The following is a 14,329-nucleotide window of genomic DNA, read 5'->3' on the forward strand; positions in this document are numbered from 1 at the left end:
CTTTCAAGGGGCAGTGTGAGTGCTTGGTTTTATACCTCTTCCAACATTTAAAGCCAGTTCAGGATCAAAAAGTGGAAAAGAAAGAAGTGGTCATGTATTCTGCCAAGGCATTTGTCTGGAAACCAGGGTATTTGGGTTTGGCATTTGGTGTTTGGGGTGGTCTTCTTTGCTTTTGGTTTTCTCTTTTTTGTGTGTAGGGGGGAGATTTTACATAGCATTGTGTGCTTGAGTTGATCTTGTAGGAGACATGTGCATTATCAGAAAATTATTGACTGTCACTTTGCTGTTTACCAAGCTTTTTCCCAATAAAGATCTACAAAAAGGGCTTAAGAAAAAGAAGAAGCATAATATAACTTTCTTTGCTAGAAAGGTAGCCTGTGTCAGGTCCTGGATGCATCAACAAAAAAAGGTTAAGGATGCCGTATAGGAAAGATGCATTGTTTGCACTCTCTAACTTTCTCCCTGGATTTTGAAGGTCATTTAAAAACTCATAAGCTTCTTTGCCTTATAAAAGTTAGAGGTCTTTCTTGGAGAAATTTCTGAGCTGACAACATCCTATAATTAAGGATAGCCTGAACCTTAAGTGAACTGCCTCTGCAGGAAGTTTTCACATCCAGGCTGTATTTGAGGGCATTGTTTAGGAAACAGCTCTGTAAGCCTCTGCCAGAAAAAGTCCAGCAACATTCATTTCCTTAAACAGACTTTTAACAGGGATTTTTAGCAGCATGATGGACATAAGAAGTAGAGTTGAACTAGGAAAAGGATAATTCAGGAAAAATAATAGGTATATGAGAATGGCTATGCTCTAAAACAGAAAGTTCCATTTCCTGTCCCCAAAACAGATTTGTGTGAGAACCTTTAAGCCTTTCTGCTTTGATTTTTCTTTCGTTAAAATGAAACTTTAATATTTCTGCCAAACTAATGAAATCAGTGACGTCAGCAGGAATACAAAAATTAAACTGAAAGAAATAAACATAGTCAACTATGCAGTATTAGTACATTAAATAGTTAGAGACCCAAATGTACTTTACTACTTTCCTTTGTGAGTTAGGTTTTTTCACATCTTTCCAATGTTTTCTTTCATGTTATTACTCGATGGAAATGCATAGACTGTCAACAGATCTTGAACACAAATCCAGTACTATCTTCCTATTATAAGAATAGAAGAATTCATGAAATATCTCTAAGGAAATTTCTGATACCTTATTGACCTAATCAGTAGTAGACATTTGCAGCCAAGATCACTGAACAGAAAAGGCTTAGATTGAAGAAAGATGCATGGTGATAATTTTTATCATTAAGCAATCATGTAAATAAAAAATACAAAATAAATTAACTGGATATTTTATTTTGTTTGTTGAGGTTTTCTCTCTCTTTTCTAAGTAGCTCACCTTGGCTTTTTTAATTGTCTTCACAAGTATATTCACTTTTCCATCATACATTTCACTTGTTTTACTTAAATACACAGGAATACTCTGAATGGCTGCTTTAAGGGTTTCCCCTTCACACACAGACGCATGAACTTCCCTCAAGTTCGACAAGTCCTCACAGGCGGACACTCCTGCCGTGAACACATCAAAGGGATGTTGCTTACACATTGAACTTAAAAATTCGACAAACTTTCTTATCTCCTACCAACACACCTTTCACTTGAGAGTTGGTAGCAGTAGTGCTTCACGGTGTTCAAAAATTGTTCAGCAGTGGAGTTTCTTCCACTGCTTAAATCAGACCTTTATACCGTTAGGACACCATTAGCCATCTGTCACTAAAATGGGTGTTTTACACATTCAGATGACACCCATTAAACACGTATAATTTCCCTGAAAAAGCTGTGAAAATACTCTTCCTTGATCTCCACATTTAGTGCCATCTAACCTTCCCATCACGGTGTCATAGCTTACCCCCATCCGGGAGCTCATCCCCGTGCAACCACTTGCTCACTCCCCAGCCAGTGGGATCAGGGGGAGAACTGGAGGTAGAAACGCTAGAAAACTCACGGATTGACATAAGGCAGTTTAATAGGAAGAGCAAAACTGCGCATGCAAGCAAAGTAAATCAAGGGATGCATTCCCCACTTCCCATGGGCAGGCAGCTGTTCAGCCATCTCCAGGTGTATTGGGTCTGGCTGAGATGGAGTTCGGTTTTCTGTAGCAGCCCTCACAGTGCTGTGAGGGACTGACGGCATCTGCGACAACCAAACCCCGCCTCCTGAATACACCTCCAGGGATACCTGGAACTCAAACAGTAAATTAAGGCGCTGTGACAGGAACTCAAGATAAGATAAAGGTGCTGCTATTGTCCGAGTGTTATCTCAGACCTGGGGAGGAGTGTAGTGCTGAGCATTTGCATGTGAATTCTCACCTCTCTTGTACACTTTTGCTATTAATATTGTTACTGCTACTGTATGTTTTCTTATCTCATTGCTGTTACCAGTAAACTGTTCTTATCTCAGCCTGTGATATTTACCTCTTGTGCCTCCAATTCTCTTCTCCAGCCCAATGCAGGGGAGGGGGGAATGAGAACATGAAATTGGAGAATACCATTCCTAAACCACAACACTGACACGTTTAGGTATTCAGTGTTATGTTAGGATGACTAGCCAAAAATATAAGTAATTTTCCAGTTCCAAAAATGCAGAAACACTGTCATTTATTAAGGATTCCTGAAGTCATATCCTCTTGCAAAAATTGATTTTTTTTGATTGAAGCATTTTATCATAGAACTATAATTTATATAACATTGCCTCTTGCAGGCCAGTATGTTTAAGAATAAAAAATTATTGAGAACTTGAGCAGGTAGATTGTATATTATTTACTTTTCTACATTTGGGAAAGCCTTTTAGATTCAATCTTTTTTTCCCTCTCTGAATCGTCTTTACCAAGATATCCCCAAAATTTGATTGTATTTAATTTACAAATATTTTCTTTCTGTTTGTAGGAATGTCTGATGTCCATTTAACTTATCCTTTGGGGTTAAAGTATATATACTGAAGAATCTTATCCCTTATATTACTGAATCAGGCATGCCTATAGATTAATCCAGTTTAGGTTGCTTGATTGTTCAATTAGATTAGATGCAGAATAGGAAAAAGCAAACTGAATTATTGTGCCTTTATCCATCTACCACTCAGCCATCCCACTTCAAGAAACATAGAATCGTGCATGGAAAAAGAAGCATTTTTCTTGATGGTGAACCCTCATCTATAGAGAAAAAGGGAGTTATGTCCTTTGTCACTGAATGTTTGTTCTGGATTAGTTAACCTGGCTTCTACAGGGTTAGAGCTAATCTACAGGGGTGCTCACAGCAGGTGTGAAATTGCTAAAGCCTCCCTCCCAGCCAACTCACTTCATTACCTTCACTGAAAAGTCACTGAAAATAAAAAACCTTTTTGGCCTGGCCATTTTCCAGTTGGTCACATTTGCAGGTAAAGAAGTGGTACCTGTGATGGTTTCCCTTCTAGCTGTCTCCTGCTTCACTGCACTGCCACACTCAAGGCTTTTCTTTCTAGTGGTAACAGCTATCTGCAAGAATATTTGCCACTCTTTCTGCATTATTGCTACAGGCCTATCTGTTAAATCTGAAATACTAATGAATCATTAAAAAGGGTATTAACATATTTGCTGGCCCTATATGTGTGTCTTATTCTTCACAGTTTTATAGCAATTTCTATTAAAAAACCTCATTACAGAGATTATTTTGACATGCTTTGAAAGAGCAGCATTCATTACATATTATCTATGTATTGGAATTTGGGAAATTAATGCACCAGGAAATGAAATGACTCACCCAGGGTCTCTGAAGATGTATGTTCAACTCATGATTAAAATCCAAGCTGTAGATCTGCCCTGTGTTTGCTGCACAATCTTTTTTGCTGGTTATCTTTTGGTTTTTGTTTGGTTTTTTTTAATCACATCCTACAGTTTTACATTGAGCTGGAAAATGCCGCAGTGCTGTTTTTGTTGTCAAACTATAATTGACATTTAGCCAATTACTTTAGTTAAATAGAGCTTGTTTGTGAGCGTTCCCTCCCTTTACTTTGGGGTTCAAAGGATGGAGAGAAACTGGGATAACTGGGAAAGAAGAGCCAGGCTGTGGGGAAGGATGAGCAGAGAAATGGAGAGGCAGAGACCGAAGAACTGCTCAAGTGATGGAGTGACAGTGAGATGTGCTACTGAGATGAGCAGCTACTGCTGCTGCTGCTGTTGTGAGTCTTGTATCCACGAATGGTCAGAGATAGGCGAATTTTCCCGCCTTTCGGTGCAGGCGGGGTCGGCAGAAAAGAGGGTTAGAGAGGTAAGGGAGGAGTGAGGAGAGGCTGTGAGAGAGCTGCACATTGGGCTTTCCCTCACATTGCCTGCTCTGGTATGCCTACTGCCCAGGTGGGTAGTGTGCAGATGGTACGTGTTTATCTTTTTATAGATTACATCTTCTGTAAAAAGATGATGTTTTATGTGCCTGCTTCCCAATTATCCCAGTGGAATCAGCTTTCACAGTGCCTACAGCTTTCTGATTTACGGCTTTCAGATGTGTTGCCCTCGTCTCTCTGGGGGACTTGTACTGATGTCCAGAGGGGACTTCAATTACAGCCTTTAGGGGGAGACTCAGTTATGCCCTGGTTACAGAATATTTTTTTAGCAGGCATGATGAGGGATCCTGTCCTTGGGGCCAGCTGCTCAAGAATTCTTGACATTTGTAGTAATTGTGTCTGTTGTAGAGCAAATAAATGTCCTTAGACATCAACATATCATCAATACTTAGTCATCATGTGGGGCTAAAAATTTATTTCTTAACTTCTGTTTTTCTTTCAGTGCCAGATGGAGAGAAATGAGCAAGAGATTCAGAGCAAAAAAATTGCAATTTATCTATATAGACAGATAAGTGAAGAATAATTTTCATTTAAGGGAATATGTCTTCATTTTGGAGACTGTCTGCATATATCTTAGCTTTAGTTTGAGAAAACAGATGTGTGAAAAATTTCATTTGTAATAATAATAGTAAAGAAATTAACATATGTTTATATTTTTCATTCCGCTTTCAATTATGTGGAACACCACTCATCTGTAAACTACTATATGCACTTGTATTATTGCATAAAGGATAATATTTCAAATTGGAGAGGTACTTTCTTTTTTTGCCTCTTCTGCAACTGCAATTTGAGAACTGCTAGCCAGGAGGTTAAAGATTTAAATGTGGGATCTATATAGCTCCAATGCAGCAGACTTAAAGGCTGTAATGCCACAGAGCATCCAGGAATCTGACCAATTTGACTCATAAATCCTTTCAAATACAAAATCTGCAGTACAGTATCTGAAGCTTCCCATTTCCTGCTTTTCTTATCAGTAATGCTTCTGTGTTTCCTGAGACAAGCTAAATGTAAGTTAATCTTTTGATCTCTTTGGAAAGATAACTTTGTTATGCAAATAAAATGAGGCTCAGTCTCCAGTTCAATTCTCTTCCATTTAGATTTTTATACTGAGCATCTGATGGACTACTGACTATCTAGGTGTACCTTGTGAATCCAGATTTTGGATTGTCCATGACAATTTGAATTGCTCAATTAAAATATAAGTAAGTAATACTCTTAGAAAATATGAAACTGCTTAAAAAACTGTGTCCTGTTGTAAGACTTTATTAATTCTCAAAGCCTGCACTTCTGTGAAGTTCCAGTCCTTGAGGAAATTCCCTGAATATTGACGTAATTGGAATAAAAACAATTCACAAATGAAGAAACAAAGTCAATAAAAATTTTAATGAGGAGGCAGTAGTGTTAAAAATAATTTGGAAAACTAAGCTCAGGCTTTTAAGAAAAGATTTTGCATAAAATATTTTTCTATATTTTAAGAATATTTTTGATTTGTAACATATCTGGTGAATCTCTGAGGGTGGTGAGGCACTGGAGTAGTTTTCCCTGAAAAGTTGTGGGTGTCCCATCCCTGCAAGTGTTCAAAGACAGGTTTGATGGGGCTCTGAGCAAATTGGTCTAGTGGAAGGTTTCCCTGCCCATGGCAGGGTGTTGGAACTAGATGGTCTTTAAGGTCCCTTCCAGCCCCAAACCATTGCATGATTCTGTGATTCTATGATTCTATGAATTCAAGGTATACAACTTCCTCATAAACAAAAAACCAATCCTGTTTAGGGCAATACAGTATCTGCAACAATTGCACTTACCTGCAATTGTGACCATGATTTCACACACAGGAAAAAATAGGAAGTCACTTGTAAAAGCAAAAAAAAAAAAAAAAAAAAAACCACAAGGAAAGAAAAAGGAAAAAAAAGGTCAAGGTTTATTGACTTTTCACACTGAAACTCAGATTTCTTCGTGCCCACATAGTCACTCTCCATAAGAGGATAATTAATAAAATACTTGAAATTTCTGTGAAAATTGTTTGTAGATAACAGGAACACAAGAAGCATGTCAGCTTAAGATGATTTACCAAAAATCTGAATATCGATCGGATATTGATATCCAACTGAGACGGACAAAAACTCTCTAACAGTTTAGAGTTAGAAAGTGCATGTTTTATTTGGCGCCAGGCTCTGCGTGGGATAGCTCCCTAAGACGCAGGCCCTGATACAAGCAAACACAAAGCTTTTTATTTCCAAATATTATGAATATCCAAAATACAAATGCATATTCATAGCGTTAACACCCCCCATTCTCCACGTCATATGGAAATGAGCTTAAATGTCATTAAGCTGCGTAGTGTGTGTCCTGAATTGAGTCGGTGGTCTTGAACTGGGTCAGTGGTTCTAAGGAAGATGAAGTAACTCATCGTCCTCACTTTGACCTTTTTGCCTTTCTGAACTTTAACAATCCTAATTACTTTTGTGACCTCTAAGTTTCCTCTTGCATGACTTTTGAACAGGTTCCCACCAAGGGAGGAAATTGGTAATTGTCCTTGTTCCCTGCACCAACTTATCAATGTTTCTATTCCTCGTTCTAAGCACAGCTAAACAAACATGCAAATGACAGATCATCAGTTATTTGGTAATCAGTTACTAACATCTTAGAACACATTACAGGTCCAGCTCTCCTAACTATTTTAATTAACTCTCACTGGGCCCAAATTCCTTCCTATTCTAACTAATTTCAACACAGCTAGCCTATAACTAAAATCTTTATGTTTCTTCTAAATCTATGTTTCAAAGAGATTGTGAAGAGTAACATTTATATTTTTTTTCCTAAATTTTGAGGAAAAGACACATTATTATTAATATATTTATATAAGCATATTACCTTTTATTTGTTTCTAAAAGTAAGTACATTCAGGTAGTACAACTTTTTGAGTTAAAAAAGGGTAGAGAATAGAATTTCTTTGTTGCTTCATCATTTGGTGGATTCTGTTTGTTGGCAAGGTAAAGTAGAAATAAGTGTAACTGTAACAATGCCAAATTACAGTGGCAAAATGGAGCCATTGGAAACATTGAAAACCATAGAGTTATTTAAGTTGGAAAGGAACTCTGTGTTGTATTATCCTAAAAGATGCCTAGTGTTATACAGATAAATACATGTAGATTCTGATTTCCAATCAGGTTGTTGCATTTTGGAAGGTGTTTTAAGCAGCTCTGGTGCTGAGTCCTGCTCAAGCTTGTGCAGGCTATTACTCACCTGAAATGTTAACTTCTATTGTCAGCTTTTGTTCAAATTACAGTTATTTATTCATTAGGGAATTCTAATGTATTGATTCAGACTTAGTTTTGACTTCAAATTAGTCATATTGTTCTAATTTCAAAGAGCTCCATAAAACTATGGTTTGCTGAAGTGCAAAAATTCCTGCGGTTGTCCCAAGAAAAATCCATTAAAAATGTAAGAGTGAGGCTTGTTTTGACAAATTTCAGCATGAGTCATGAATACTCAGGATTCTTACACCTTTGAACAAGAATTTTCAAGCTGCATAATTTTGATCCCAAAATAATATCTCATGACATATTATTGCAAATAAATTCTCAAACCTTAAGATGTTACTTTTTATAACTAGTCACAGACTTATGACCCATAGAAACTGTCTTATCATCTCTTTAGATTTTGTATTCCCTGAATAATAGATAAATGTTGAACTGGGGTGTCTGAAAAAAACCAGTTCATTTTGGATACATAGCATGGAAAATTCTGTTTTCTTCTGGTGATGAAGCCTAAAGACCCCTGCTTCACCAGTTATTATAGTATCCATGCATCTTGCTATAGATTCATTAATAATGGAAACTTTTTTCTGAGATTTATTTTGATTGGAATTTAGACAATTTCTGATGCAGCTCCACTGAGGCCTCCAACCTGGTGTTTCTCAGAATGTGAAAGTAAAAAGCATGTAGTGATTTTCCTATTCCAAAAGTGAAAATATCCTGTGAGAGGGGCACTTGATGTGCAGAGATTGAATAAAATCATGTCACACTGTAGTCACTGATTCCATGTTCTTTGAGAGGGACCACACAGTTCTTTTTATTTATGGCCTCTTTTTATTTATGGCCTCCAGCTTTGTGGAAGCAAGGTTGCTTTCTTATTCCTTGCTAGCAGCTTTCATTTTTTTATCATATCACGACAGTTATGATCACAATTCACAAGTAGGGCTTCTACGAATTTTAATGGCTCAGTGATATTCACAAATGAGAAGTAAAAATAATTTGTAGGTTTTGGGTTTTTTTTAATCAAACTTTTTTTTGCAGTGTTTTGCTTGTAGTGTGCCAAAGTTGTTTCTGGGCTTCTCTATAAATTTAATTTTTAATTATGTTAATTCTGAAACTGAATTTCTCTGTGTGCTTTAGCCAACATGGAAGCATAGTTTGCAGATTCATCTGCAAAGCTTACTGAGAAAGTGAAACTGCAATGCATGTATCAAAAAAAAAAAAAAAAGCTGTGATAATCCAGACATCCTGGATGAAATGTAACTCATAAGGAAAATACAGCTGTCTTGCAGTCAATCTATGGCATACGTACCAAAGACAAGTACGATAGAATAATTTATTTTGAAAAGAGGGACAAGTCCTTATCCTTCATCAAGACCACCTTGGAAGATGATGATCTCCATTAGAACTAACATTTTCTCCATTGTAACTAACCCAGATGGAATTTTGAAAAAGGGAATAGAAATTGCTCAGAGTAATAGAAATTGCTCGGGTTATCAAATATCTCACTGGTTTTTAAATTTCAGATATATGCAAGACAGAAATCTATGCCAATTCAGGGAGCATCTGGCGTTGCAACTTTTTCTTTAAAAGGAAACTTTTTTAAAAACAGAAAAGGGAAGAACGAGAGAAAGAGGTCTAGCTATGCCCATGTAGTTTCTGTGTAGCTGTTCATGTACTTTCTGAAAACTCTGTAATTACCTGACCACTCATCCAGTTTGGTTTCCCTTTCAACCCTGTGACTAAGAGGAGAAAGAACTCTTTCTAGTAATTTTCCATTCGTGCCTATTCAACACGGGTCAGCTGAAACCTGAAGACTTAGAAGAATCATTATGTACATATGAATAGAATGTACATGTATATGGAATAGCCTTCAAAAGATAAGCAGCTTGTCTTATTGTTTTGTTGATTGTTAGTCTCAATGTAGAAAGATTATACTCCTCTTTCCCATTCCCCAGAGTGAAAATAGATGCCATTCAACATTTGATTGTATTTCCCAGCTAGGAAATAAAAGATTGAAAGGAAATTTCGGTTCCTAGCATTTGAAAGACAAGCAAAACAGACCTCTTATTTGGTTCAGCCCCACCTGACTTCTGGCAGTGCAAAGCCCTTATTCACAAAGGGTTCATTTTCTATAAAATTCTGAAAGTTAGATGCAGTAGAGATTTGGAAGCTCATTTAGTTCTTTTTCTGGCCAAAGCAGCATTGATATCAGCTGTTTGTTCCTGGATGTCTCTGCTAGAGTTAATCTGAAATGATGCAAGAAACAAGGCAGTCACCTTCCTGTGGGATGTTCCTCTTCAGTCCAACACCTCTATTAGGCAATCACCTTACAGGTTTGGGTACCCTGTAAACCATGCAAAAAGTGGATTTTGTATCAGAGGTAAGTTTTTTTTAAATGATTCTGTAGAGTTCAGTATTCTCAGTATGTGGGATTTCTCTCTTGGTTTGAGCACACTAAAAATGAAACCTTAATCAACAGCAAATCCTTCATGTTTCAAGTATGTCTATTTAAATCAACTACGAAGGGGGATTATAATTTTGAATAGAAATTAATCCTTTTCCATTTAGAGAATCAAGATTTCTGAGAAGAATCCTGTTCATCTCCTGGTAGACATGTATAAACACAATCTTTATAAACCCTGGTCTGAAAAGAATGAAGTGTATCACCAGCGAAGATAAATATTACGGCTTCAATCTACACTGCAAATTAAATACGTTATTAAAACCAGAATCTAGAGAAGGTATTTATTTATGAAGTAGTTCTAGCAGAACTATTGTCAGTCGGGCTTTATCTTACTTTACTAGCACCTTAGTCAGTACCAAGTATTTTAACTCCTGGATGATATCTTGCTATGATTAAATAAACAGTAAACTTCAAATTCACATCCATGTAGCCAGTATTTTAGCTTGCTGCTGACACCACATATATATTTTTTTCTTCTTTGTCTTCCAACCTGTAAAATTAAGACATTGATGTTCATCTTTAAAGTGTTTTTTTTTCTTCACTGGGGTAAGAGTGTTGAGAAAGCTGAGCGTTAGTCTCATAATTTTCCTGTATATGGATCTTGTTCTAAAAGATTAATGTAAAAAATAATTGAGGTCCTGGTATATTAAGTGCTTTTTAAGGTGTCTTTTTTTGATGGAATAAAGAAATCTGGCCAACATACTAGAATGATCATTTTATAGGTAGTTAAACTTTTTTCCAACTACAGTGTGGTTTTTTTGGTTAGGATTCATAAATTATTGATTCCCAATAGTCATTACTTTTCTAAAAGCATTAATTTATCTGCAGTCCCCCAGCCAAATAAACAACTCACTGCAAAATCTGTTTCTTCTGTTTATAGCAGTTAATCAACAAAAATTTAATAGACTAGTTTTTTTCTTGTGATTTGCATGGTGTCTAATGGTTTGTTCATGCTTTTAGTGTTAAATATTGATTGGCTAAGCTAAAGCTGTGAAGTGTCTGCCTTTAAAGCATGCAACTTTGTGGGCACATATTCAAAATGAAACTTAAGCTTGCTCTGTAAATAGGCACAGTAAAGTTAAGTAGGTATTATTGAGGTTTTTGTGTTAATCAAAACTGAAGTCTGGTTTATAATTTAAATCACGCTCCCAAGGCATTGAAAATTGCCAGGATTTATCTATAATGACCTGTTACTGTTGGACACAAAGATAGTCCTGCACCAACTTGAGCAGGTAACTCTGCCATTGAGGAATCTGCAGTGCATACTTCAATGAAGGCTGACAGCAGAATATAGATGTAGAATATATGACTGGCTTTCAAAATTTCCATTGAAAGGAAATAGCAGAAATAAATGGAAATAATGCCATATGGCATTATGCTCGTGATGGAGATTTCTTAACTCGACTAAATGTGAAATGTTCTTCACATGTCAATCATATCTGCTGGCATTTACATAAATTTGAATAAAGTATCTTGGATTAACTTTTCTGTCTTGCAAAACAATGAATATTTCTGCACTCAGACTGTTCAAAGTTGCACTAATGCTCCATTCCTGGTAATCAACAGAGGTTGTGAGTCTGATTCTGCTTTCCCAGGTGCTTTGTATAATTTTTAAAAGTACAAATACCAAGTGAGTAAATTTGGTGTGATTCTGATTTGCATAGTTCGTATCCTTGAGTGCTGATGCTTAATGAGTAAAGATTTCAAGGAGTGTCTAATGGTCACAGCAGTGTCACTAGATCCAGAAGCTCAAGTGGTAGCAAAGCCCTGCCGCTACAAGATCAAGATTTTAAAAAAGGTTGGGGATCATGGCTTGCTTTTCAAAACAAAAACAGAAATAGGAGAAAGAAATCAGGTATTTGAAAAACATTAAGCATGTTTTTCTTAGTATTTTGACAATATCTCTATATATTTCCCTTTAGAGTGTCTTTATAAAAAGGCACTCTTTCATATGTGATAAAGACTCTGTTGAGTGAATAAGAGATCACAACAGATTTGTAGTGTAAGAGGAGTCAAAATAATACTGGAGAAATTCTGTTTAGGGCTCTCCTTGTGGCTGTCTGGTCACAGAACAGCAATTCACCCCACTGTGGTCTGGGTGGGGTGAACACAGTTCTTTTTCAATCAGGGACAAAAGTGAGGGGAAAATTTAAATGGCTGAGCTGGCATGAGGACCTGAGATCCTAGGAGACCTGGGAGACTCTAACTTTCATTACAGAGATCTCGTCTTGGTGTATTGTCCTCCTTGTTGGCAGATGGAAGACCTTAGAATTGGTGATCAATCACCACTTATATAAAATTTTTGATGCAATTATTCTAGTGTTTTTTTTTTTTTTTTAATAGATGTGGTCTTAGCTTAGTCCTGGAGATTTATCAGAATATATAATAAAAATCTGAAGACATATATTGTTCCTTTTGCCTTGAATTTTGGCTGAAGGTTTCCTATGGCATTTGTGAAATAGGTGAGAGGGAACCCTTGCAGTCTGCACAATGTTATCCATGCTTTCTTTACAGTTACTGAAACAGACTGACAGAAAAGAAATAATATTCAGGATATTATATCAGAAACTTCACATGTTATGTAGCTACAGGATATTCTTACAAGTGGATACAGTGCTGAAATCCTGCACCATAATTGCGAAGAACTTGAGAGTTCGTGCTGCCTCTTTTACACATGAATATATGGGTAAAGAACACTCTAGTTATCCCACAGGAAGGTACTTGCCAGCTGGGTGAATCTGAGGCTTCTTTTTTTCCCTTCCTGCAGAGTGAGCATATATCCAACAGTTTGCAGAACTGAATTCAAGGGACTTTTTTTTACCATCAGTGTTCCCACATTTTATGAGTCACAAATCCTCCTGCACTAAGCAGACAAAACTCACACTTTCAGCAAAGAATTCTTTACATATTTTCTAAGATATACTGATTATGTAAGAATAGTCAGTATCTTTATTCCATCATTCTTAATGAACAGTTTAAAAGTGATCTGTAGTTTCTTATGTACAATGCTTAGGGATGTATGTCTGAAGACTGATTTTAAGTTCAGTATAAAATGTGAGGAGCAGAGATTGAAGTCACTACTAATAGAAGAAGCATTAGAATTGGAGATGTCACACAGGAATTGTTGATCATCTAAAGGATGTTAATTCATGCACTTGCTGCCTGGAAGAAAAGGTATTTGAAGCTGCAAGTGTTGAAACTTTAATTTCAAACGGAAGAGTGTAGAGAGACCAATGCATTTGGACAGGGCTGTATGGATGTGCATCTTTAACTTTCCATCCCAGGTGATCACTCAAAACACATTAAACAACTGTGACATTTCACCAGTTGCCAGCCATGTATCTAACAGCTGCAAAGCAGCAGCAGGAATTCCTGCAATCCTTCTTTCTTTTGTTTTAAACTATTAACTTTTGCAAAGAAATGTATACAGAGAAAGGATATGTTTCTAGTCTTTAGCACATCGAAAAGAAGAACTGAATGAAATTTATGCAGGTGTTGGAAAAAGTATTGGGAAAATTCATTTTTTTCTTCATATGATGTGCATTGTCTTTTTCTGATTTGTCCAGGTATGTGTTTACCTTTGGTCACTTGAGGTATGGATACATTTGTTTACTTCATCCTTTTCCAGACCAGTCTTCAGTCCTTTGGTTCTGTTCTGTTCTGTTAAAGCCATCAGTACAAGAGTCATTCATCTGTGATGGGATTTTTCTAAAGTATGAATAAAGTATCAATTTACAGAAAAAGAGTTTAAGGAATTATTCTGCCCAGGAAATTCAGGTTTTGTCATGTCATCCACTTATCTGCCTGAAAGTTCTTTGTTGTTTTTCAGCCATATTGACTCCATGAAGCATTTTAATGAAGATGTATAAACAGAAAAGCTAAGACAAGGACAACAGACAAATATTGGGTTAAAAATATTATTTCCATTAATATCTGTACATCTAGAACTTAAGACTTCTCAAATCTGAAGTGTATTCCTGTCTTGTTCCCAATCTGGCAATTTAAATTATCCCAATTAGTGATAATTTACATGCAAGATGTCTTCCAGGTCCAGTGCTGTGTTGAACTTAATGGGTTTAATTCAGGCTCCCTGTACAGACACTACACCAAACTTTCTTCATATTACACTCTCATATCTGTGATGATACATGATGTACCATTACTACTTGGTTATAACTTTCTATTGTCATTGCCCATAATGATAATCTTACCCTTTTCTGTCTTGCCCTTATGAAAGTATGA

General features: G+C 36.5%; 1 pseudogene across 1 annotated transcript in view; it reads left to right on the top strand.

Moving 5' to 3' along the window:
* The first annotated feature begins 4,101 nt into the window (after positions 1-4,101).
* The window catches only part of LOC309573469, a 34,617-nt pseudogene continuing 24,389 nt past the window's right edge, over positions 4,102-14,329 (top strand). Inside the window, exons 1-2 of the transcript in view lie at positions 4,102-4,293; positions 8,799-8,928. The product of the transcript in view is annotated as an uncharacterized misc_RNA (transcript). The remainder of the gene's footprint in view (positions 4,294-8,798; positions 8,929-14,329) is intronic.

Source organism: Coloeus monedula (assembly GCF_965178545.1).
Source record: "Coloeus monedula genome assembly, chromosome: 1".
NCBI lineage: Eukaryota > Metazoa > Chordata > Aves > Passeriformes > Corvidae > Coloeus > Coloeus monedula.